The sequence below is a fragment of the Ictidomys tridecemlineatus genome, chromosome 1 (assembly GCF_052094955.1).
Source record: "Ictidomys tridecemlineatus isolate mIctTri1 chromosome 1, mIctTri1.hap1, whole genome shotgun sequence".
In the NCBI taxonomy this organism is placed as follows: Eukaryota; Metazoa; Chordata; class Mammalia; order Rodentia; family Sciuridae; genus Ictidomys; species Ictidomys tridecemlineatus.
In genome coordinates this window covers 131944961-131971803 of record NC_135477.1, presented here as the reverse complement: position 1 = coordinate 131971803, position 26843 = coordinate 131944961, and the positions used below count along the sequence as shown (strand labels likewise).

The 26843-nt window shown below is 34.0% G+C and overlaps 1 long non-coding RNA gene across 2 annotated transcripts; it reads left to right on the top strand.

The window, feature by feature from the left end:
• Positions 1-26042, top strand: LOC110598035 (uncharacterized). Of its 2 annotated transcripts, XR_013438228.1 has the most exons (5): positions 1-263; positions 2669-2796; positions 6394-6560; positions 19335-19415; positions 22677-26042. It is a non-coding gene; the product is annotated as an uncharacterized LOC110598035 (long non-coding RNA). The 2 variants fall into 2 exon arrangements; XR_013438230.1 differs by lacking the exons at positions 19335-19415; positions 22677-26042 and adding an exon at positions 7211-12556.
• The last annotated feature ends 801 nt before the right edge of the window (positions 26043-26843 follow it).

The following is a 26843-nucleotide window of genomic DNA, read 5'->3' as shown; positions in this document are numbered from 1 at the left end:
TTGCCAAAGAAAAATCATCTGTCCTGCTGCTAGCAGCCCCATGGAGAGACTGAGGTTGACAGGGGACTGAGGCCCTCAATCCAACAGCCCATGAGCAGCTGAGGCCTGGCAACAGCCAGGGAATTTGGCTTAGAAAGGGATATTTTGGTCCCAGACAAACTTATGATTACAGTCCTGGCTGACATCTTGACAGCAACCTGTTGAAAGATCCCGAGTTGGAACTACCCAGCTTATCCCTGATCCCGGATCCTTGGAAATTTAAGGTAAATGTTTACTGTCTTAAATGTCTCAAATTTAGAGGTAGTTGATTACACAACAATAGATAACAAATACATGTACACATAATGATTATCCAGAATCATGTTTTGGAATTCTGGGATAACATGAAAGAAAGCAAAACATTTCTCCTCTTATTCTCTACCACCTATAAAAATATACTGTCCATAAGTGACAGAAAACTATCAAACCCTCACTGTTTGGATATAACTTACAAGTGCCACCTCAGACTAAGAAGGGTAAGAAAGGATAAATATTTCTGAAGAGAATTTTAAAATATATGCCTTGTATGCTTATGTTAGAATTTATATTATCTATCATGCTTTACACTTTCAATTTGTTATGTCTTTTTCTTACTTTGCTTTTTAAAATATTCTTGGTATTTTCTTCCCTTTTCTAGTTTGTAAATAGCAAAATATATTCTTCATTAATTGACTTTGATTATTTTAATAATTTCTTCAAATACTTTGAAGTCTACAATTAATATCTCCAACTTGGAAAAAATTTTTCCATTTCAATATCTGGTAAAACCTTTGAGGGCCTTGTTAAACTTTAGCTTCTGAAAGAGGATGTCAGAATGCACCTAAGAGACAACATTTTAATAAGCTCCAGGTAAACCCTTATTATTTGCCCATCATAGATTAGAAATTACAGGCATTTATTTCTGTTTGATGACTTTGGTGCTATGCTATACATATGCCCATTTTCCTATTAACTGTTCTCTTATGATTTCAACATCAATAATTGTTTCTAGAAGCTAAACTGTCTAAGATTTGCAAAAAATAGATTTCAAAATTAAGAGTCGATTTAGTTTGAATCAAGGTGTTATTATTTATATACCTAAGCATTTTCATAAATCATGTTTCATTCACCTCATTTATCCCTGTTTAAGCCCAGCTTATCATAGATTTTGCCAGAATGAGTACCTTTAAATTGGCACTTATAGCCTAAAGCAACAAAATCATAAGCTCATCTTTGAGCAATGCATTAAACAGAAGCTAGAAATATCTAGTCCTCAAAATAAAGCTCATGGGGAAATCTCACACAGCAAGTTAGTTTGAAAGTATTTTTAAAATGTGTAATGAATAGTATGAGATTCAGAATAGTATTTTTCATGCCCTCTGATTTCCTTTAATGATGTTTACTCATTCATTAAAAAAAAAAAAAGTGTGTGTGTACTGGGTTATTGAAACCAGGGTCTTCTGCACAGTAGGCAAGAGCTTAACTTTTTGAGCTATATCCCTAGCCCCAATATTTATTAAGTCATTGCTGTATTATAGGTGCTCTGCAAAATAGTTGAAGGTACTACTCAAAACATTCATTATGTTCCTCTGGACATTGTGATGCTGTGATGAAAAATCCTTAATCAAATAATTTCATAAGTACAATTACCACTCTGAAATGTGGTTTGAAGGAAAGAATCACAGGGTTGAGAAAATGTTTGGGAGTACAGAATAGTTTCTTAGAGAATGTGGTCCTCCATCTGAGAATGTAAAGATGATCAGAACTGAAGAGATGAAGTTCAGGAAGAGGTGGAGCCTTGTTAAAGACAAAATGACAAGTTCTGGGTAATGCAAGATGAGGAAATTTCAAATAAAGCTCCACAAAGGTCAATGCCATTGAGAAATCAAGTAAAAGGATACTGAAAGTATCCACTTAATTTTAAAAACTTGAGGTCATTGATAAAAGATGAAAACTTGTAAAAGCTATTTTGGAGCAGGATAAAGCTATTTATATATAAAATCAAAATCTCTAAAATCAGATCCAGTAACTCTTCATATAACTGTATGGTAGAGACTCATGTTCAAAGATAGGAAAGAGAAGAAGTAAATTATTTTTAATTTTAAAACTTCCCAGTATTGCAATTATTTTCATTGCAACTATTATTTTACAGTTATTATTTCTTAAGTTCAAGAATGGAATTTGCATGAAACTCTTGTTTCTAGGAATGAACTTTGAAATCTATATTTGTTACTTTTAAGAGAGCTGTTTAAGAAAAAGCATGTGTAATCTAACAAATCCACGATTTCTTGATGCATCCACGGGTACAGAAATATAACTCAATGTGTAAGTAAACCAAGATAATGACATTAAAAAAACTTACAAGCCTCCCCTAAACTTAGTATAGGGAATTTGAACTCCTGGATCCTCAAATTTTATTTTGGCTACTGAAATTTTCCTTCTTAAAAGATAGTATGATAGGTATGAGACTTATACTTTTATGCTATGCAGTACTATTATTTATCATTAGTATTTTGTTGTGCAGTAGTATCTGATAATTCAAGATGAAGCTATTTCTCTCTCAGCAGGGTTTCAGAAATGACTATACTCTGAGGATCCTTGAGTTTTAAACATAAGGAATTTAATCTTTTAAAAGTGTTTGCTTCATTAGTCTTCATAGAAACTGCCCTAATGAAGAGAAAGAAGAGAAAGACTTGAAAACCTCCCGAGTTCTTCAAAAAGGCTTCCTTTGCATGGAATCGTCCATCAATTTCAACAGAAACAGAAAGTAATGGAAACGTGAGTTGAATGAGTAGCTGAAAACTGAGTAGTAACTTAAAACTCCATTGAAGTTGTTCATCAGATATGGAGCATGGCTTATAAATATTTAAATGTTGTCGATATTTTTGCCAAAATTAAAGCATGTCTTCCCAAAGCAACAGTGGTGATATAAAGCAAGTCATATGTGAAAGCACTTAAGCTTCAAAAGGCAGAAGGCTGTGATGTGAATTTTTATAACGGTTTTGAAAAAGATCTAGTGTATTCACAAATGTGCAAAATGCTTATAGGAAGCCATTTCATCTGAAAGTAATCCTCATTAAGTGTTTCAAAGAATAAAATGACTTTAGAACTGAAAGTCTTCCTAGTAGAACAATTTTTTAAAATGTGCTCCCAACTAAGTGCTCCTCAGTATTAGTAAATTATTTTCCAATTTTCTAATTTTTGTACATATACCATTTTATAGACCTGTATTATGTTTATAGCTTTTACAAACCATAGAGAAGTTCTGTACCTATCAAACATCTAAAAGGAGTGAAAATACATAGCTTAAAAATTGTTGGGGGCTGGGCTTGTGGCTCAGCGGTAGAGCACTTGCCTCGCATGTGCAAGACCCTGGGTTCGATCCTCAGCACACATAAAAAATAAATAAATAAGTGAAATAAAGGTATTGTGTCCAACTACAACTAAAAAATAAATATTTTTTAAAAATTGTTTGCTTTTTAAGTAAAGATAAGATTCCCAAACACTAATATCAACCTATTAAGAAAAATAAGTAAATCTGTTAAAAGTTTAAAAATATTTCTTCTATAGATGGTTGCTATTTTGATCTTTTTAGCAACTAGATCTATATTCAATAATAGGAGTTATTACAGAAATACCTCAATTTTGTAAGAAAACTATCAATGGCTTTGGGAAAGCTTTGCTACTCTCAAAGGGTGGGGGTAAATAAATAAGAAATGTTGCTATCTAGTGTCTTAGAGATGAAGCAATCATATCAAAATCTTTTCAGACAGAATGCTACATAATCTAATTCATAAAATAAGATGAAGACCAAAAAATGTAGCAAAAGACTCTGTATATTATACTCTAAATCACTTATTTTCAAACTTGTTTTTAACCCAGAAACAACTTTGGATCCATTATCTTTAGCATTTTCCTGAACCTGTTTTTCTCCAATAATTATATGCATGCATTTTTTCAATATGACATTTGAAATATATTCATTAAAATTCTGATAAACATGGGAACAGAAAAAGAGATTCTAATTCTTAAAATTTTCTTCCAGATAAATATTCAAACATTGCATTAACTATTATTTAAAGTTATAAGGATGTGCATGTCCATATACATGCATATATGTGTAGGTGTATATAAATTTAAATGTGTACATATTAGTGTGTACTGCTGTACATTTAAAATATATAGAAGAAAAAATGGTCATTTTCATTACCTTTTATATGGTTAGCTAGTAAATTCGGTGTCTAGAACTTTTTTTTTTTTAAGGCTGAAAAATCATCACTTTTGTCTGCATTAAATACAGCAGTTAAAAATCAACTGAAATCTATGCTTCTAAGTATTCAGTTTTATATTAAAGGTTTCATCTGTTCAAGACAAATTAATCCAAGAGGGTGAAAGAGTAAAATAATGAAGATTGTATGGGTGGTAAAACCTGTTCCCCAATTTGTTTTTCTGTATTTTGAATTGACTCCTTAAAGCATTTAGAGTGTTTTTCCCATATGTAAAGCCCCTACAAGGTTTTAAAGTGCTTTTAACCCAAGGTTTTAAAGTGCTTCTAACCTACAGCTAGGACCCATGGCCAACCAAGTGCCAATTTTTTTTTAGATGGTTATCTTATACAGACAGAGCTCTACAGAGTGTTCTATGAGTCACAGAAATCAGTATTTTAGGATCTCACAAGCATTATCCAGGCTCAAGATATTATCATAGGTTCTTTTACATTATCTTTATCATCATTTTTATAATAATCATTCCACAATCACTCTTGGGTCCAGGATGTTCCCTCCCCTGTGCTAAAGTTGCTCTCTCTCTACCATCACAAGATCAGGACACCCAATTTCATCTGCAATAATTCCCTCTCTTACAAACATTCCCTACCCATGCATTTGGTCCAGAAGGAACAGGTCCAAGAGGAACGAGAGTCATTTTTATAAAATACAAGGAGACCCATATCCTCTCATTGTGTCAGCCATATATAACTGCTGGGTAAAGCTAAGATATCACTATCCTTATGATCCAGGATCATGTCAGCCCAAACCAGAATTAACTTTGAGAACTTGGGTCCTCTTTTGTTTGGGCTGTCATCAACAAACATCCATCCAGACTGCCCTGGGGTTGTCATTAAAGGAAATAAAACATGATGTTCAGAAACGGTCCAGTCAGAATCCTGAATTTTCCAAGTAAATCCATATTATTCTCCGCTTTTGTCTGATCATTGCCTAGGAAGTATCAAAAAAGGAAATGATCATGTGCTGGTGACAGCTGCATGAAATGACTTAACTGCTTTATGAAGGTATGAGGACCAGTAGGAGGTGAGAAAGGTAGAGGCAGAAATCTTTTTGACAGTTAAGGATCCAGTCTGTGAGAATCAGATGCCTGTGAATGGTGGGCCAAATGGAAAAATCCAGCAAACACCTCGACAGGCCATTATTGAGCTGCTTTTTAAGTAAAAAGTGCCTCATTTTTATACTGTAAATGATAAAGGGAGTAAAAACAATAGGACATGTGATTAGTTTCTAGGACCTCAATAGAGTGTTTGGAGTTGGTCCATTAGTCAATCATTTAGAAAGTCTGTCACTTAAAATGGAATCATGGTGGGATACCATGGAAAGCCTCTATTCAGCAAGGATTTAAGAAATCCTCCTGTTCTGCCCACAGAACCGGTTGTGAGTTCACCCCCTTTCCCCCTTGGTGTGCCTGTGCTCCTCTATGAACATTGCCTGTTGATTCTGACTAGGGTCATTCACAAGAGAAGGCAATATTCATTTATTTATCTCTTCTTCATATTGTCAACAATTCTTTTTTCATATACCAAAAGAATAAACTCTCTTAAACCAAAGAATAAATTCATAATGATGAAATTTTAAGAGACAGAAAAATCTGTATTTGGGCTATCCTGGTACTATCAAATCATAAGTTTGTAACCAATTATAGAGAAAGTTGCTCTCTTTGCTGCTTCACCTGCCAAGAGCAAGCAATAGTATCAGTATGTCATAATAACAATACATCAAGCATTTTTAAGATATTTCCTATTCAACTTTCATATTATGATTTCACCTTTCTTCTCTAAAACCCTTGAAAATGAAATATCCCATTTTTACAAATGAAAAGATAGACAGCTTATCCATTTCTATGCAATCTCAAAGTAGAACAGCTAAAAAGAAGCTGGGGTCTTTGATACTGAAATCTGGTGCTTGTCCAGAGCTGTCATTAAATCTTTCCTCCACCAAGGAAAGGAGGACTAAGGTCTTTTGTTTTGCTTGTGTAGATCTTGCTATGTAACTAGTCAATGTTCACAGAAAGCATGCGTTTTTTTGATACTTAATTACAAGATTGGGTCAACTAATGCAATGCCCTGGATTCTCAAATACTCATTAGATACTTTTGATGTTGGAGATCATTGTGTACATCAGTGGATGCAGAAGGTGGATTTGACCCAGCCTGTCACCTCCCCCCACCTGCCCCCAATTACCTGGATGATGTATTAGAGTGGGCAATGCTACTGAAGAATTCTTTCATCTGAGAGTAAAGATGAAAACAGAGCAGTAAGTTCTCCCTGCATTGTTCCCTAGCTCTTTGTTTTATCTTCCAAAGGTTTGATGTTTGATAATGAATAAATTAGGATAAAATATGAATGCACCCTCTGTAAGGACCCAGCAGGAAACATTGGCTGTTGAGCCAGATCTCAATCAGTGAATGAAAGGGCTTCATTTGGGCATCAACGCTAGGCCTGGGAAGTCTGCTTATTTAGAAGAAAATTTAAGATGAAAAAGGAAATATGTGTGCCTGGTGTTTATGTGTGTACAAGGGAGATAAAAAGTAGATTTAGAAAACTTTCCATGCTTTTGGAAACACAACAAATTTTATATATATAAAAAAACTTAAAGTTCCCGATCATATAATTTATTCTTTAAAAACATTCACTAAGTAATTCATTATTTCCCTATTGTTGATTAAATTATCCAACATGTTTTATTAATGCACATGTTTTACCACCCAGGGGTAAACATCTTTGGGAACTCATTTATGCCTATAAAATAGCAACATTGCTGGCATGAACTGTTGCATGCCCTCAGAGACAACTTGAGCCATTTATATTAAAAGAAAAAATGACTGTGATCATTTTATATAGAATTACATGAGCCATTTCATTTACTTGGTATTAACACTTTTTTCCCTTTATTATCCAATGTAGATCTGCTTCTCTTTCAGTCCTTACCAGAAAGTTCTACCATGTAGAACTTCTTTTAAAGTTTGCTACCCTTATTCTGAGAGATGTGTCATTTTACTTTAAAGCCAGGATGTGAACTAATGGTATGTACACCTAAGGAGCATGAGTCTCATGCTGTTGATGTTCTCCCTACATCAGCCCTACCAAGAGAACTATCACAATAAATGAGCAACTACCGACTCTTCACCTTTTCACTCAGCTTATGGACAAAGTAGGAAAAAATCAAGCTCGTCTATGGGAGCTTTGGTACAGGTATAAGTTCTAAGCTATACAAGATAAATAAAATCCCTGGAGGGAAAAATGTGAAGTAGGCAAAAATATTTTTCTGACACTTTTCCCCTTTTTACAACATCCCTCTTTTCAACCCATTTCAGACTCTAGGATCTGGTATGAAATGTAACTTGAGGCAAGGTTACCATACTGGTGGACAGGCACAGTGGGTTTTTTGTGTTTGTTTTGTTTTGTTTTGTTATGGCACATTACTGGGAATTGAACAAAGGGTGCTCTACTACTGAGAACATACCCAGCCCAGTTTTGAACTTGAATTTGTCCTGCCTCAGCCTCCCGAATAGCTGTGATCGCCCGACTTGTCACTTAGTTTTCTGTGCATCCATCCTTGTCCCCCTCCTTTTTTTGCCTGAGTTCATTTAAACATTACATTCTTTTCTTTTAAATTTTGTGCTCTTAAATTCAAATCTAAAAGTCTAGCTAGCAGATGGAGAGACATTTTAGATGGCAAAGACATTTTCTCAAATATCTTGTCACAGGTAGAGTTCATGCAACACCTGTATGTAGCAGAAAGTGCCTCCAGATCCTGTACCTTGTCATCTTGTTTCAGTCCTTGAGCACACAATTGTAAATCTTGTCTTTTTAAAAATTTACCTGATAAAAAAACTAGATTAATGTAGGATCAACTTATTTCTAAGTAGAGTCAAATAGACTATATAGAAAAATATATGTAGCAGGCTATTTACCTCATTAAAAAGTTATTGTAATTCCAGTATTTTTTTTCTTTTCATTTTGTAAACAAAAAATGTTCTTTTTGAGAATAAGGTTTATATAAGGCAGTTGACTTTTGAAACAGCCTGGTTAAATGAAATTAAGGAAAAAATATGTTTTTATATTACTTTGAAAATTCCTAATAGTTAGGATTTCTTACCAGGACAAAAACAGTAACACCAGATATAGTTATGTATTATATATACAGTGAGATTGGAATAGTTAAAAAACTAAAGAAAATTTTAATATAACTTTAACTGAAACTCAATATGTTTAAATTTTTACCCTTGACCTGTTTTCTCCTCATTTCCTTTTACTTTATGACTATAGAAGCTAAGATTTTTATCTGTTAATTAGCAACACAAACTTCTAATATTAGGGTTGCCTGGGGCAAGCCTACATAAATGGTTAAGTACCTACATTCCTACCATGTCATTAGCTGAATTTCAACATGTAAGAGAAAAGTGGTTAGAGGAAATGTAACCACCACAGGAAAATGTATTATAGTATTAAATAAAGTCGCAGTTCTTTATAAATTTCACTAGGTGGCATATGACAAATTTGAAGAAAAACAAAACTACAGGAGAGACAAAGTTGTGATTCTGAAAAACAATTTGATCAGGGAGTTGTCTGATATATTTGCCTATCTATATAAGCAATGGACAATGCAGATAGCTAATGATTGCATTTGAGATCGAATGATATACTATAGTAGAAGTGCTATTAGTGCCTGGGATATAGTTAGCATTCAATATATATTATTTTCAGGTGATCAGTTATTACCGAAATATTTTTGTTATTTATGTTAATATTCAAATACTTAATCTATTAATAAATAATGTAAAGAAATTTTGTAACTTTGAGCCGGGTATTGTGGAAGCATGCCTAAAAAACCTGTCTGCAGCAGGAGAATTACAAATTCAAAGCCAGCCTCAGCAACTTAGCAAGATCTTGTCTCATAAATTAAAGAAGGGCTTGGGGTGTGGGTCAGTGGTTAAATGCCCTGGGTTCAATCCCTGGTACACACACACACAAAAAAAAAATCTACACTTTTTAATGTGTTTTCAAATACAAAAAATATAAAATAAATAAGCATTTTGTTGAAGCATTTTTTAATATTTTGTCAACTTTAGGTAAATAGTCATGTTTTACGAAGAATTGTGACCATTGGAATTCTATGAAGGATTTATAAATGTACCTAGAAAGACCCCTACCATATACTGAATTCAAATTTCTGAAACCTATAAACATAAACATGTGTATTATCCTTAAAGCCATGTGCATTTTTGTGATGTGTAGCATTTCCCCTGTATTCCTTTAAAAATTGAAGGATTAACAAAACACCCTCTTAAATATACAAGAGTTTGATTACTTACTACACACAAATTTCATAGTCTCCTTTTTTCCACTACAAAGTGTATAGCTTAACAGAGACCCTGCAAATAAATATGGCTTTTCTAAAGTAGTTTATATATGATATATTAGAAAAGATAAACGGGAAGGCAGCAACACTAGGGTATTGATTTGTATACAGCCTGAGAAGACAAAATACAGCTGGAGAACAAATGTGTGTCCCGTTGCTCTCATTTTGCAAGATCTGAAAAGTATGGCAGACAAACCAAGTCCAAAAATGTTCATAGACATCATTGTTTCCTCTAATGGGTCATTTACATAGATAATGTGAACATGCATTTGAGATGATTCAAATAGACATTTTATATTGCTTCTTTTAACAGTCCAAAACTACACATAATTAAAGATTGAAAAAAAATGAATCTTCAATTCTTGGAAAAATAAAGCAACTTTAATTTATTGACTATTTTGTGGCAAATGTTTTTTAAATCCTAACAATAACCCATTAAGAGAAATGTTGCCATCATATTATCCAGAAGGTAAAAGAAGTGGAGTAAAAACTTGCCCAGTGGCATTCATCTAATGAGCAGAAAAATGTGGATCCAGGTTAATGGAACATTCACATCAGGTTTTGTCTAATGAACCCTTCTAATTTATAGTTTTTTTCTGGACATACAGAAATGGAATGGATTTTCATAAAATATATACTCACTGTTTTCTGATCAATTGTACAAAGTAAAAGACATTTGATTTGTTCTTTTTCAAAATAATGCTTTGGAGATATGCTTTATAACAAATGTGAAGTCGACTGAAGAGCTGAAGTACAAAATGAAGAGCAAATATTTCAGCAAGAGTAATATAAAATTTTGGCGGCACTTACACTTCTGCTAGACTGCAAACTAGCAGCAGCCAAACAATACAGATAAAAATCTACAGGGGCTCCAAATAGCCAAAGTAAATTTTGATACACTAATTGTGTGAGGTGATTAAAAAAATGATTTAAATTTTCACAGGAGAATTTGAAACCCCAAAATATGAAAAAATATTAACTCTAGAAGTAAAACACACACACACACACACACACACACACACACACACACACAGAATGACTATGAGGTTTAATGCAAATTAAATACTAAGAATTTGTTAGTAAAGATATCTTAAATATGCACAAAAAGGAAAAAACTAAAAACCAATAAAAATGATAAGAGTCATAGAAAGAAGGATAAGAATGTCTGTTATAATTTTAATAGTAATCTTAAAGTACAAAAGAAAAATGGAGTGGAAACACATTTGAAGGGAATAATTTTGGAACAATTGATGAAAGATGAAATCATTTTCAAAAAGCTGTGACAATGGGGCTGTGCTGTAGCTCATGGTAGACCAGTTGCCTAGCATGTGTGAGACACTGGAATCAATCCTCAGCGCCACATACAAAAATAAATAATTAAGTAATTAAAGGTATTGTGTCCATCTGCATCTAAAAAAAATGTATTATTTTAAAAAATCTACAGTAACCACCAATGTAAATATAAGAGAAACCTACACCTAATCACATCAGTTACTGCTGAAAACTAAAGACACAGAAAAATTTAAAGCTACTGGAAGGTTGAAAATACTTTATGGATTGCATTCTAATATGTGGTAGTTAAGTTAAAACCTGACTTCTCTACAACTACAGGGGAAAACAGACAGGTGAACAACATTTTCAAAGTCCTGAAAAAATGTAATTGCCAACCAAAATTCCATACATTGCAAAAAAAATTGAAGTGAAAACAATGTTTTGAGAGAAATTAGTGATACTTTTGAGAAAAAAAAACAAAATACCTCTTCAGAAGAGATAATATAGGATCTCAGGTGGAAGATCAGGGGTTTTAATTAGTATAAAGAAATAAAAATGATGAAAATAGAAGTAAATCTAAAGAAAATTGATGATATAAATGACAATGTATAATGATCATTTATATTTTATACATTTACATATGTATATATAAAATACATTAAAATATTTAATGTTTTTAATTCATAATGACAAAGGGGAAAAGCACAATAAGTTTAAAAGTGATCTACTAAATATACTTGGCTCTTTGCATTCATAGGTTCTGCAACCCAGGTTCAATCACTTCAGGTCAAATATACCCCAAAATGCTGTGTGTATACTGAGCATAAACAGAACTTTTCTTGTCATTGTTTTCCAAGTACAGCATAAAAATCACTTACATAGCATTTGCATTGTATTAGGTGTTATAGTAACCTTGAGATGATTTAAAGTATACAAAGATATCTGAATAAGTTACATTGAAATCCTGCACCATTTTATATAAGAGATTTGAGCATCTGTGAAATGCGGTATCCATGGTGAATACTTAAAGACCAACCCTCCATAGATACCTAAAAACAACTATATTCTAAGGAAATCAGATATGGGGAGAGAAAAAAATATGCATATATGAAAATTATTAAGAATTGGTAAATCATTTGTTTCCTTTCCCTTCCCATCCTAAAAATTCACTCTAAAGTCACTACAAAAAAGGGGAAGACAATCTGTGTCATGACTCACAGCAGATTTCAGAGCCAATCCAGATAAAGAAAATATCCATGTTGAAATCCACACAGATGCAAGATATCAGTGCCTAAGGCTGAAGAGGGTGTTCATGAGTGGAGCCAGTTACATCAGAGACCAAGAGAAGAGAGGAAGGCACACATTTAGAGATTAAAATACACACTTCTGTATAAATTATGGGGCATGAAATATTATAATTAAAACAGAGATGTTTTGAAATAATCAACAAAATATAGCTTGTCAATGTAAGTGAGATGCAGCCACATCAGTCTGAGAAATCAATACATGAAAGTAACAGGAAAACATACAGGTGAAAATAATCTAACAATTTATTCACAAAGAAAAAAGAATTAAATCTTATGACAAAGAAGTCAGATTAAAAAAAAAAAAACAAACTTTTAAGCCAACCAACAATACAGCCAAAATTTTTGTGAGTGTATAAATGCTACTAAAATAAACCCCTATAGAAAGGTATGCAAACATAACCAGGGTCGAGGATAAAAATAATGATACAACCAGAGAACCCATGAATAATAAAGATATCATTAAAAGAGATAATAAAAAACTTCATGACAATCTGTTTAAAAATGTGGATGAAATCTAAGCTTGTTTTAAAAATAAAACTTTAAAAATTAGCACAAGAAAAACACACAAAACCTGAATAGTACCTTAGCTTTCTTAATTTTTTTCTTGAGTGTTTGAAAATAATTACAAGGGGCTAGGGATGTGGCTCAAGCGGTAGCGCGCTCACCTGGCATGTGTGCTGCCCGGGTTCAATCCTCAGCAGCACCACGTACAAAACAAAGATGTTGTGTCTGCAAATAACAAATAAATAAATAAATAAATAAATAAATAAGAAATAAATATTAAAAAAAGAAAATAATTACAAAATATCTCCTAGAGAATAGAAAACCTAGAATACCTCTCTTCTGGTTTTATCACTAGTATCACCATGGTAGCAAAATCTGTGTCATTTTTATATTTGCTAAGATCAGTTGTGAATATATGTTTAAGGATTATAAAAACAAAGTCAGATTAGATGTAGTAATACAAGACTAAACAAATCCATAAACAGAAAAATTGGTAAATAGGACAAAATTTTTTAAATTAAGAACTTTTGTGCAAGAATCTTGTGTTATAGGAAAGGAAGAAGGCAAACTCCTGACAGGGAGGGACATATTTACAACACATAAAACTATCCAAAAATGCCTATTTAATCACTATGTAAAGGAACTTAAACTTCAGTATGAAAGGGAAAAAAAAATCTCATCTGAAAAATGGACAAGATTCTTGCACCCAGTACTTCATAGGCAAGGACAACCTAAAGGCCTCTAAAATTGAAAAGCATGCAGTCTGGCATTTACAGAAATGAGAACCAAAATGACTTAATGCTGCTCATTGACTTGAACATTCCAATTCAGAATTCACAACAACTCCCATGTATGGTAGGAGTGTAAAGAAGTAAATTGCTTTTTCAAAAATGCATCTAACATAATGAAACAATTTCACTTCTAGATACATACTCAAGAGTAACATATGCATATGAGCAGCAAAAACAGTGCAGGAAATGTTTATTAAGCTAATATAAATAATGCTGGTATAAACTGTTAGTGTCACATGATGGAGCATGTGATTCAACTTGAAACTGAGCATAACATGATTGCATCTGAAAATAATTTTTATTAATGCATTATAGTTATGCATATTAGTGAGACTCATTCTGACATTCACAAATGCAAAAGCAATTCTGAACAAAATAACTACATGCAGATCTGAACATATTTTACCATTCTACTTATAGTTTAAAAAATGGGCAAAACTAGAATTGAGTGCTGAAAGCTAGAATAGTGATAAAAGGGCTAACCTCTGTAAGGAGTTTACTTCTGGGGATTAATTTTCCCTTTTCTTAACATAGTTACACTACTACTTCTTTAGTAATAGGTTAATTAAAAAGTTATTGAACTGGATGCTATGGAGCATTCCTATAATCCTAGCAGCTCAGGAGGCTGAGACAGGAGGACTGCAAGTTCAAACCCAGCCTCAGCAATGGCAAGGCGCTAAGGAATTCAGTGAGACCCTGTCTCTAAATAAAATACAAAATAGGGCTGTGGATATGGCTCAGTGGTTTAGTGCCCCCGAATTCAATCCCCAGTAACCACCACCTCCCCCCAAAACAAACAAACAAACAAACCATTACTGAACCGGAAAATATCATTGTAAATATATATTCAGTATGTAGCATTTATAACATTAATACTTCCTGTACCTTACAAAAATGAAGTGACTAATTTACCTGCTATTGTGAGAAAAGGAAATAAACCGAAATATCTACTTCTGATTGAAATTTTGTTGTGAATTTATCTGTAAATATACAGAAACTCATGGTGAACACTTAAAATTCATCCATCTTCCTACAGAATTCATCCTATTTTCTAGGGATACTATAATTAGAATTAGGAAACATCAAGGCAAAGCATCTATGGAATTTGATATAAGATAGCATACTCTGACTGATAGATGTCCACATTTTACTATAATAACATCTGGGTGTTAAGGTTTCTGGGGTTAATGCTTTACTCATAAGGAACAAAGTGGCATCCCTCAGGTATGAAAATCATGCTAGCGCTACGTTCCAGGATATAAATGGGCACAGTAATCAATTTTTTAAGTACATACTTAAGAATGCCTATCTACAAAGTATCAACTTCAAAAGAATTTATTTTAGGAACACATGCCTTGAATCACTAGTAGAAGTGCTTTTTATGACAGCTTCCTCTGTCTTTCATCTAAGCAGCCAGCCCATGTGTGACTTAATAAGGTCTATTTTGTGGCACTAGCCTAAAAACCTCAAACTTAAAGATCTCTATGACTCACTTTCATTAATGGCATGGAGGTAAGTATGAATTCTCAATGTTTTCTTCCTTAGTGGATATTTAAAATAATGTTTGATTACATTTTTTTTATTTTAAAATATCCTAAATTATTAAAAGTATTCGAGGAATAAGTTTATTAGTTTTATCAGTATGTTGACAGATTCATTTAAAAAAAGAAACAAAGAATCACACAATGGTGCCCAGCAAATGGGACATGTTTAGGTTGCAATATAACCTGAAATATGTTTCCTGTCTGTATTCTGCATAGAGCTGTTAACCTGGAAGTGATGGCCTTTCTTAATTGCCCCCCAAAGGATATTTTTCTAATCCACACAAATGTCACTATAGAGATTAATCATGGTATAGAATTGACTTTCAACTGTGTGTTCCCTTTACCGTTTTTGCATGAGCACTGCTGATCCACCTAGATATAAGCTTTTCTTCTAACCATACACAAGGACTGTCCTGCCGTTGTCATTCCTCTGAGGTGCAGCTCCCTGCTGAGGAGACAGTGTGTAGGCCAGCTACTTCTAAGGTTCTGTCCACTTGGGGCTCATAACAATCTTTATATCCTCTGAAATGACAGTCTACCTATATGAGAAAATTAAGGTATTCTCTTTAGAACTTTTTCCCTGTGAACACATTTTAATTATTTGTCTCAGTTTTAGCTGATGACTCAAAAGGTCAAAAATAATTTTAGCAACCATGTACAACTGCAGAAACCAAGGCTACACTCTTTATTTGCCGAGGACATGAACAAACCTGCATTTATGTGATTATATTCAGAAAGAAAATAAGAAGAACCAACTTTGAAGATGAGAGAATGTATTAGCAGCAGTGTACTAGAATGATATGGTTTTCTGTCCCTGCCCTTTAAAGAGTAAATTGTACACTGACACCCACCTCCAAAAACAGTGACAGGGGTTTCAAGTACGCCATTCAGAAAATACTCCCCAGAAATCTGGGGTTTGGAGGCATTCTGTAGAGTCTTATCCTACAGGACCAACTGTCTTATCACCACAAGACCCTCTGTATCATCATTGAAATATTAATGGCGCCAAGAGAAGAAAATAGCTTGACAGTGGACCTTGCATGTGACAAATACTCAAGTACAAGGTTTTAAAAGAAAGAGAAAGCAATGATTGGTCCAAGAGAACTCCCTGCAAACTGATAAGAACAAAGGCTTTGTAGGGCAATAGAATTTGAATTGTTAATTGGAGTTAAACAGAAACTTTGCTTCTGTTCTAACTGGAAGACATTTATGTTCTGTTTTTGATGAAAAGGAAACCAGGCATTGGACAATGGCAGGAAGTTGAGCATCGCAGGAGCATGTTGGGAGCATGAATGTCAAAGGGTATGACCAAACATGGGCTGGAGAAGCAGACTAGGGAAAATCTAATGACTTTTAAGCCACTCAACTATTCCAAAGTGTGCTTGCTTGGGTGGAGAATTTTTTTTCCCCTTAATAATTTAAAGATGGAAGTAATCACTACAACTGGTAATGGGAATATTTGCCAATACTGAAATATATGTGGTAATTTAAGCATAGGTGACACAACAAGATCTTATACAAGTGAACAGGAGTCCTGATTCACACATTGAAATGATACCCGAGAGAAACGCAAAGTTTTTGTGTTTAATTTTCTCTTCAAACCATAAATTTCCAAAAAAAGGACAAATGGGATTGCTCTTGGTAACAAGTTTCAGTATTATCTTCTACATTTTAATTCAAAGGCACTTCAAGTAATCAATCTCTCTGGAAAAAAAAATGCATCAAGTATACAGGAATATTTTATTTCCTCATGAGTTGATTATCCTCATAATATTAAAATGCCTTAGAATTTATTTTTTCCATACTAGTTTCCTCCCATCCCAGTGCTGGGGATCCAACCAAGTGCCAGGGTCTCCCACAAATTAGGCTGCACTGCGACAACTAAGTTATATTCTAAACCCTCTTTAGTAATTTAATCCACAACATTCTAGGTCAAATCTTGTAAGTATGAGATTTTTTTTTTATTTGTAATATGCTTTGAGATTTTCTTACTTCAGAAGAAATTAAAGATGGAATATATGACTTTTTCCTACTAGCCTACAATTATAAAAAATAATTAAACTTCAGTAAAATTACTAGACAATGCCTTAAATTCCTTGAAGATCTCTAACTCACTAACAAAAAAATCTTTGCCTCTAACTTTTAAGAGTAAATTTTGTTGGAATTTGCCCTTGAGGTGACTCTTTAAGATTACCACATCCACAAACATTCTTTTTGTATTGTCACATCTAAAGAAGATCCTTCATCCATTTCATTTATAATGGGGTGCCTCCCCTCTCAGTGTGTGCTTAAGCCAGAGCATAGGGCACACCAGGAGAGCTCCCACTGAACTGAATACTGGTAAAGCTAAAACTTCAAAGAAGATGTCACTGTTTGTCACAGTAGGGTGGCAGCTGCAAGACAGGGAATTCAAGGGTTATGTCCTCAATGATTCACATCCTTTGTGACTGAAAAAGTAGACCATGTAGTGATTTCTGTTATATTCTCTATTCACTGGTGCCAGTTCCAATAGAAGAATTTAAAAGAGATATCTAAGAAAAGCAAATATTACCGGAACACAACTTGTTCCTATAACTGATGCAATTTTAAAACTTGAAATTTCAATACTTGTCACTGTCTCTCAGGTGTTTTTTTTTTTTAAGTGTGTGTGTGTGTGTGTGTGTGTATGTGTGTGTGTGTTTTAATCAAGCTATACCTGATGTCTTTTGCTATTACCTGGTTTGAGGGAAGGATATATTGTCACCTGTTTTGGAATACTCATTGAGTATTCCCAAGTCACAGCAAATGGGAGGGCTGATTTCCGAGGACCTTTCCCTTTCGTCTTCTCACATTCTTGTTACTATTTCTTCTAATAAATACAATTCTCAGTCTGTTCTCTATGCTTCCAACTTAGCAGATAAATACATAGTGCATAATGTATAAGGCTTTCTATCACTCTTAAAATGTAAAAATACCTTAAAACAATCATTGTCATGTTTTAGTAATTGAGCATAACCCAGTCAGTGAAACAAAACGGACTATCCTAGCAATAAAAGCCCAGCCTTTGGACCAAAATAATCTCTGGTACAGAAACCCTTCCTCAAAACAGATTCAGCTGAAAGTAGATCAGAAGAAAGCTCAAGCAGAAATACATTTAACTCAAAACTCTATAGTCCTTAAACATATTCTTGCTGTGTATATTATTACATATTCAAGATATGTAATGTACAATTTGAATAGTATTAAATTCATCCATAAATGACGAGGTTAGTTTTAAATATAGCCTACTAACTAACATTCTATTTTCATATTTATTAGAAACCCATTTATTTTCAGTAAGGCAAACATGTCAAACATTTTTATCAAAGTGATATTGATTGTTAATGGGGATTAGTGCACACCATATTGGAAGTAGAACCCAGGGCACTCTACAACTGAGCTGCATACACTACCCTTTTTGATTCTGAGACAGGATCTCCCTAGGCTAACCTTGAACTTATAAACTTCCTGCCTCAGCCTCCCAAGTTGCTGGGAAAAAGTGTCTGGTGCTTCTCATTTTAATTCATAATCTTATAAACCAGATAATAATACACAGACTAAAGAGTAATTCCTATAGTAATTCCCGTCTATAAATCAGGCACACTGAATATTACTTAGTATTTACTCTCAAGAGTTTTACACATTGAGTATAATGGGCTCAAGAGTAAGTTCACATTTAAGTCCAAGAGAATCTCAGTCTGTGAATTCACTACACTCCCAGAATTATGACTCTACAAGATATTTTCTTAACATGGTCTCTTAACAATGTACAATGAAGTGAAAGATTTTTAACTGGGATCTTAATCATGTAAATTCTCATGAATACTCAAATGTTATAGACCCTCATTTCCTTGACATTTCCCTTGGGGTAAAAGTTCAAATTCATTAGCATATCATTAAGTGTCTGCTCTATATAGGCATTGGTTTTCACAATTTCATAACATGTAATCTCATTCAGTTTTAAATGACAAAAAATATTTCTCAGTGGCATGAATGAGAGAGGAATTTGTTGAGATTTTTGAAACCATTAAAGTCCTGGTTTAAGTTATACAAAGTGTGAGTAAATACATTTTTATGGATTGTGTTCCCAGAAAGATTTTAGCCTGATTATTTGAATAGGTACAGTTGCCACATTTCCTGAAACAAAGTGAATTTGTTTCACATCTGTTTTGTGTCTGCAGTACTTTACATTATCTTGATATAATGGACATTTGTTTTGCTTACTCTTAGCCTGTAGCCCTGAAGTCTGCTTAAGATTGCTTCACGTTTATCCTGGGTGCTTCTGTGATTTCTCTAGGAACAGTAAAAAAGGTATGCATGCCATTAACAGTACTGTTTCAACTTTGATCTTTATCTCTATGCCTCCGAGTCTTATACACTTTCACATTCTCACAACTGGGATTTGTAGACATTACCTCAGCTATGTGCACTCTAGTAAGCTTCTCTAGCCTTTACATCAAGGGTTTCTGGAGTAGCTAGGGAGGAGGTAACACATTTCTGCAGTTAAACCCTGTCATACTAATACTTCTCCTTAGCAATGCTATTTGGGCATGTCAAAACAAAACTTTAACTACTGCAGCCCTGCCTCACAGTGCCTCTAGGGCTTTGTTCATTGTTTACCTCCCCTCACTTGTGATTCATTTCTTTCCCTACAAATCATTTGTTGCTTTAGAAAAATTAGCATTAATAATGAACACCTTAGAAATAACAAAGGTCTTCAGGACCCCCGTCTCCTTCCTTGGGGGTTCTATAATTCCTCTCTCTCCCTTTTGTAGCCAAACTTCATGCAAAATCCATTAATATATCCTACTTCTTGGTCCTCACTATCCCTCCACCTTTCAGTTCATTCCAATTTGGCTTCTACCTCCAGCACACTTTGTTGAAAAAGAAAAGTGTTCTCAGTGACAACCACTTTTCCCAATCTCATGGAAGTTTTATGTTCATGTTATTCAGAATCTCTGCTGCACATGCGAGTGGCAATGTTTTTCTTCAAGATATTCTATTCTAGCTCCCCTGAACCCTTAATCCCCTGCCTGTTGCTTCTATGTTCTCTGATGTCTTCCTATTTAGCTGCATTATCACATTTGGAAGTTATGAGTATCAGAGTCTAAGTTTCTTTTATTTCTCTATATTTTGCCTTTAGTTATTTTATCTTTCAGGTCTTAAATATCTATAGAGTTAAGAAATTGTATTTTTTTTCTTTGGGGTGGGAGAGTGTTCTTTTAAAAAATCAGAATTAGAAAAATCATCATTTAAAACCTTTTTATGCTCACTTTGAAAAATAAAAAAAAATTAGTAGAGAAGGATTATTCTATTTTTACTAATTAGTATTTGAATATCCTCATTGAAACATATCCTAATATGAATTCCTTTTTCTTCTGAATTATCTTCTTTCTCTAACTTCTCAGTGTCTGCTGAGTTACTGAGCACACCAAGAATGCTAATACAGCACAGCTCTGTGTTTGGTGATGCATAATAATTTAAAATGTTATATGACATATGCCATTCTACTTGTGATCCAGAACTTACTTATTAGAAACATAATCCATAAAAAATTTAAATGTCAGGATAAATAATATATGGTAATGAACATGTTGGTACCACATTCAGAGGAAGATAAATATCAATTGGAGTAATCTAAGAAACTAGATTTAGAACATCCTTCCATCCAAGATCATCGGGTTAATAATTCAAAGGAGTTTCAGTATAGTTCTATTATGTTATGAAAAGCATTAAACATGATCAACTCTTTGTCCCATCAATTCCATTCAAAATTATTTTCCTTGAGAAGTATTCAAAGTTATACATTTAATTTAATCTAGAAGAATGTTATTCACCATAACCTAACTACAAGTGCAGGCACTACTAAGTAATCAAGAAGACTAGTTTGATACATTGCTATGAGAGGATACTAAGTAGCATTTTGAAGAGAAGTATGTGCATATATGTCCCAATTACATAAAACTATATTTGTAAAAATAAAAAATTGAAAAACATTTGTAAAGTGAGATATCAATAACAATGCCTGGAAAGTAGATTTTTTGGTAATATTTGATGGTACTGTACACTTCTTTATATTAAAATTCTTTACATTGTATATTAAGTATGTATATAAAGTACTTGTCAAGTCTCTCCAAAAATGCCTTACTAGGAAAATGGTGGTAGCAATTCTTCCCATCCAGAAACCACTGCTGAACCATTTCATGAACCATATAAATTAAATCCTCAACTCATTGGTGTGATGTATTTTCTTAATACATGCAGTAATTTATTTTATAAACTAGAAAGAAATTAACCCCAATACCTTTGTTTTATTGCACATCCACATGCAGATGTTTTATTAGTGCTAATTTTTATAATAATGAATGTAAGTACATACACATCATCTTAATATTCTTGGTGTTTCATTATACTGACTTTTTCTCTTGGCTCCTAACTTTAATGATTATGACGACGACGATGACGACAACAGTAATAGCTGTAATCAGCATTTGAGCATGAACTGAATGTAAAGTTCTATGTTAGGCTCTTTGGATACATTTTGCAATTTCATCAAATGATACTACTGCTCATATCTCAAGAAGACACTGAGGTTTAGAGTTATGAATAAATTCTCCCAAGGATATGTTGCTAATAAATAATAGAGCTCAGAATCAAACCCAAGTCTGTGTAATTCCAAAACTTATCAACACTTAGTTTCCATGTGATGATAAACAGATGGGCTCAGATTTGGAGACTACAAGAGGCCTCCTCTTAGCTAGTTCTTTGCTTTATCTCAATCTCCATGGTTACTTTATGCCACAAATCATCATCATTTAAAATGTTATGCTGGTAATGATAAAACAGTCGTCAAAGCCATTGAAAATGATAGTAAAATTAAAGTCTTTGTAACAAATGGAAATCAAGTTCAATTTAGAGATTAATTTTGCAACTTGAAATTTACACAAGTTTGAATTTATAAGCAGGTCACAAGCAGGTTAACTATGGTACAAACATTTCCCCTGAAAAATTACTTGTAAAGTCTTTAATTAAAGCTTTGGGTAGTTTGTCACTTAATAGCCCTGTTTGGAAAAGTGAGAAATCTTGGAATAACAAGTCAAGATTCATCAGAATGGAGGAAAGAGCTATTTTCTGATTCGATTCTAATGTTTTTAATGCTGGCATTTTGAGCCCCTGAGGCCTAAAAAATGATTTAGCTGCATAAGTTGTAGAACGATTCAGTTGTCCCTGAGGAATTGTACTGGTCTTTGTTACAATATTTTAACTCATTATCAAAACCAAGGAATGACAGAATTTTAGAGTTGAGGGTAGTGTGTTAGAAGAATCTAGTTCTATTCCCTTATTTTAAAAAGGGAAATTTGTAAAGATGTATTCGGAAGCAGTTAAGATGCTAGCTCAAATTTTCAGCCCCAGTGAAGACAGATTTGTCCAGAAGCCATAGGTACCCTTAAGCAGGTAACTAAAATTCCAGGTTATGAATGTAAAAATGAATATTGACGTTTTTGTGTAATATATAAGAAGTGCTTGTTTGTATAAATCATTTGCTAGTCCTAACATAACATCATGCTTAAGATTTTACAGCCGCAAGATGACATCAAGCTACAATGAGCCTTCTATAATTTGACTACTGCAATTAAACTACAATTGTGGATTCAGAATGTTAAACACAAATTTTTATCTGTTTGCATTCATGTATTATGTATTGTTTACATCTAGAAATTATTTGTATTATAGTCTTATTTGTTCTATTGTAATGAAAATTAGTTAATCCTAAGAAATTATTCTAACACACCAATATTTACTGATATATGTATATTTGAAAGCAAAAAAATGAATTAAATGCTATTCCATGTTATCTAATCACAGAACTAGAGCAGACTTTAGAACCTCATGAAAAAATTCATACAAGTTTGGCCATCTTTGTATGCATGGTCAGCAAGAAGAGTCACCCACTCAACCACGGTTATGTCATACGCCCTAGGGATATAATGAGGCCAACATATTTCCTGAAAACTTGTGTTGCAAAAAGGTTTCCCTGTTTACAATATTTCTCTGAATACTAAGGTATTGCCCTGGCACACTCTAAAGTGGACAAAGAGCCTGTTGTTACTGTAACTCCCCCTGCCCCCATGTTATTTGATACCTACAAGGGATCTAAAGATGTCTGGGCGCTAAAGCAAAGAAATGGAAAGAGGCTGTTAGGATATTTGTACTCAGATTCCTAGGTGGGAAAGGTAGGAAGCTTTTGTTTTCCAGTTGTGTATGGGCGAGGATCTGTGGTATCCTCAGTTTTCCAAGGTCCCTTTTCCACATTTAAATCTAGATCTGTTAAGTATATGTTCGCATTTCCTCGAGTCCAGAGACCAGTGTTTGGGTAAGATCTCATTTGGGGATTTTAGAAGGAGCTTTTGTTGTTGTTGTTGTTACATGTAAATGGGATCTATGGAGCATGATGTTAACCCTGGAGCTGCTTGGACTAAAATAAGAGGTCAGTGCTTAAAGGCATTTAAGTAGCACAAAAGAAGTCCACGGGAAGTTGTCTATAAACATGATCACAATTTCTCCCATCTCTATTCCTAAATGCTGTTCCTTCCATCAAGTATGGAGGCCTATGTCCCCATTCCTTGAACCTAGAATGGCATAGTGATTTGTTTTGATCAATAGAATGAGGCAGAAAGACTACTACAGAACTTCTGAGCCCAGACCATGAGATACCTTGTGACATTCCCTCTTGCTCTCTTGAAAGTCATCTGCTATTGAAGAAGTCAGTCTGTTCCTGAGGATGAGGGATCGCATAGAAAGAGACCTAGATGGTGCTAGTAACTTCACCCATCTCAGATAAGACCATGGACATGTGAGTGAAGCCATCTTGGACTTTCTAGCTCATTCCATGTAGTAGTGAATGACTTCTCCACAGAACCCAGGCACCCCTCAGATTCCTGAGAGGTAACAAACTATGACTGTTTCAAGCTGCTACATTCTGGGGTAGTTTATATACAGCAATTGATACCTGAAACAATCCTACTACAGTTGGCAGAGAACATAAACCGACTTCAGCCCTGCTATTCCCAGTGAATTGCTGACTTTTTTTAAATTTTTTTTAATCTCACCATTAACGATGGTTTGAAGATTTGGATCTTGTTTTTCTTCCCTTTTTGTGGTAAAATTTTTTTTCTTGTATCTACTCCTAAGTCAGATCTCTATTAATCATCTATTCTCTACATATCCAAAATTTCTAACTTGGGCCAGGTTGTAAGATTTTAAAGGTGTCATTTAGAATCTCATCTTCAACCATGTGTTGGTAAACTATTTAAATGCCTAAGTATTTCAAACTTAGTCTGAAAATTAAGCTCCCAATTTTCACCAGAATAGTGGTTTTCTACATTATTTAACTTACCCATTTACTTTTCTCTCCTCATTCTACTGAGCCACACATTGGAGAGGGATTTTCCCACAGCCCTGCCCTCAGTCAGTCTGCCATTGGGTTTTACATTTCTAACTGGTTGCATGTCTGTCGGACACATTCCTTCCTCTTTTCCTATTTAACCCAAGGCTCTTGATATTTACTTCCTAAACTAAATAAATCATCTCCTAAATTGTTTCCTTGTCTATTCTTTACCTCAGTGAGAATAATTTCTCTAAAATAAAGATAGAATCATGGAACTTCCTGCTTTAAATCACCAAAGAGCTCCCCTCGACTATAGCAAAGCTTCCCATATGATGTGCTGAGCAGACTAACAAGTTGCACAGTAATGAGTCTGTAAATTGTCAATAGGCAGCTCTCCATGAGGAAAAGTACATAAACACACACACACACATATATATAATATGTGTGTGTGTTCAGTATCTTTTACTGCTATAAAGAATGTACAATATATAATTCATAGAATTAAAAGAGTATTCCATATTTTTAAGCTTATCTAGCCAACTGAATCTAACATATGGCTTTTGTGGATTTTGCTGAACTATTGTATCTGAAATATATGTAGAACAAGACTATGGTTGTTGGAGGAGCAATTATAGTTCTGACATGAATGCTAATAATATTTCTAGTTATATAAATGGCTATGATGAAAATGAACAATGACATGTCAGAACATCACTCATTAATGACATGACGAACTAAATCAGATAACAGTCTCAAATACTGGCAGACTATTTCAACTTTTTGTATCATTCACAATACAGTTATAGACACAACACAATTTAAAGTGTAATCTGTGTTGGCATTTTCTCCAGCACTTTCTTAAGCCTAGACAAGTCAAAAAACTAAATTAAAAACCTCGTTTTCAGAGTTTAGTTTTTCCTGGCATAATGACTCCCTCGGTGGCTAATTTGAAGCTACCAGGATGTTGTTGCCATTTGAGGAGCCGGTAAAAGATGCATAGCACACAAGTATTCAGTATGTTCACCATCGAAATCAAATACAGACACAATTTCAAAAGCATATTCAACACTACACTGTGACAAAATCATTGGGAAGTTATGAATTTTGATTATTTATTACCTTTGTTTTTAATATAGTTATAACTTTATATGATATTTACTAATGTCTGTTTGTAGACCAGTTTGTACAATTCCTAACATTTGAACTATTAGCTTTCTTTAGGCAGTAATATTACCTGGTTCCAGCTCGCAACCTAGTTATTGTACCCAAGACCTTGATCTACTTGCCTCTAGACACAGATAGTGGGACTCGGGTCTCAATGACAGCAGAGCTCCTAGCCCTCAACCTCATGTGGGGAACTCCTGCTGATTTTGCACTTTGTGAAACTGTCCCTTGCCCAACAGAGGTGACCTCTTCTTTCCTTGTGCTCTACTCTTGCTACTCAGATATTGCAGAAGGTGCAGAAAACTGTCAAAAATATTGTGATTGCTTGTCCTTTTCTGTCTACACTTGCAGTTTTGAGAGACTAATAAAGAGCTTTGACTCAAAAAGTGGGATGTTTTTCATAAAATTATGAAAAATAAGTGGGCCATCAGGATTGATAGAGGACAGGAAATTGAAAAAGTTGCCACCAGAATGCAGTTCTCTCCGCCATTCTAAGCAAACTGATTTTCATTGACATTATCTAACAAGAAAAACCAATTAAGTACCTTTTTTCATGGCAAGTGAGCTAGAACTGAGGAGTAACAAGGACCCTGAGCTTCTTTGAGATCAAAAGTACTTCAAAAGCTTCTCCACCAGTGAATCTGGCAAAACACCACACTATAAACTTTGTTGGAAACTTTAACAAGACGAGTCAGTGATTACAAAACTTAATGATACGAAAGTCTCACAAAAAAACGACTTACATGCTTCTGATAAATATTTCCTTAACATATGAAGGATCAACTAGCAATATTATCACCACTTCTATAAAAGAAAGTAGATACCTATTGGAAACAACTCCAGAGCTTCTAAATATCACTAAAAATATATTTTGAATTTAAAAGCAAAACAGTAAAGACTGAGTTCTGTCTACACTGAACTGTGTAATGTAATGTGGAAACTACTACATCCCTCATTTCTTAGGTCGTCTTTGGCAAAACATAAAACCCAGTAAGACTGCTAACTGAGGTCTGAAATTGAGCCAGTCTCTTATCAGTATGGCTGCACTACTTTCAAACTCCTACCACTGGGTTGGACAAAGGCTGGCAATAGACCATAGCACACCAATAAGGTCCTGTGTTTGTACTGAGTATCCTTGCTAGCAGGGATTTCAATAAAGATTCTTTTTAACATCTGCATGCTGCCCA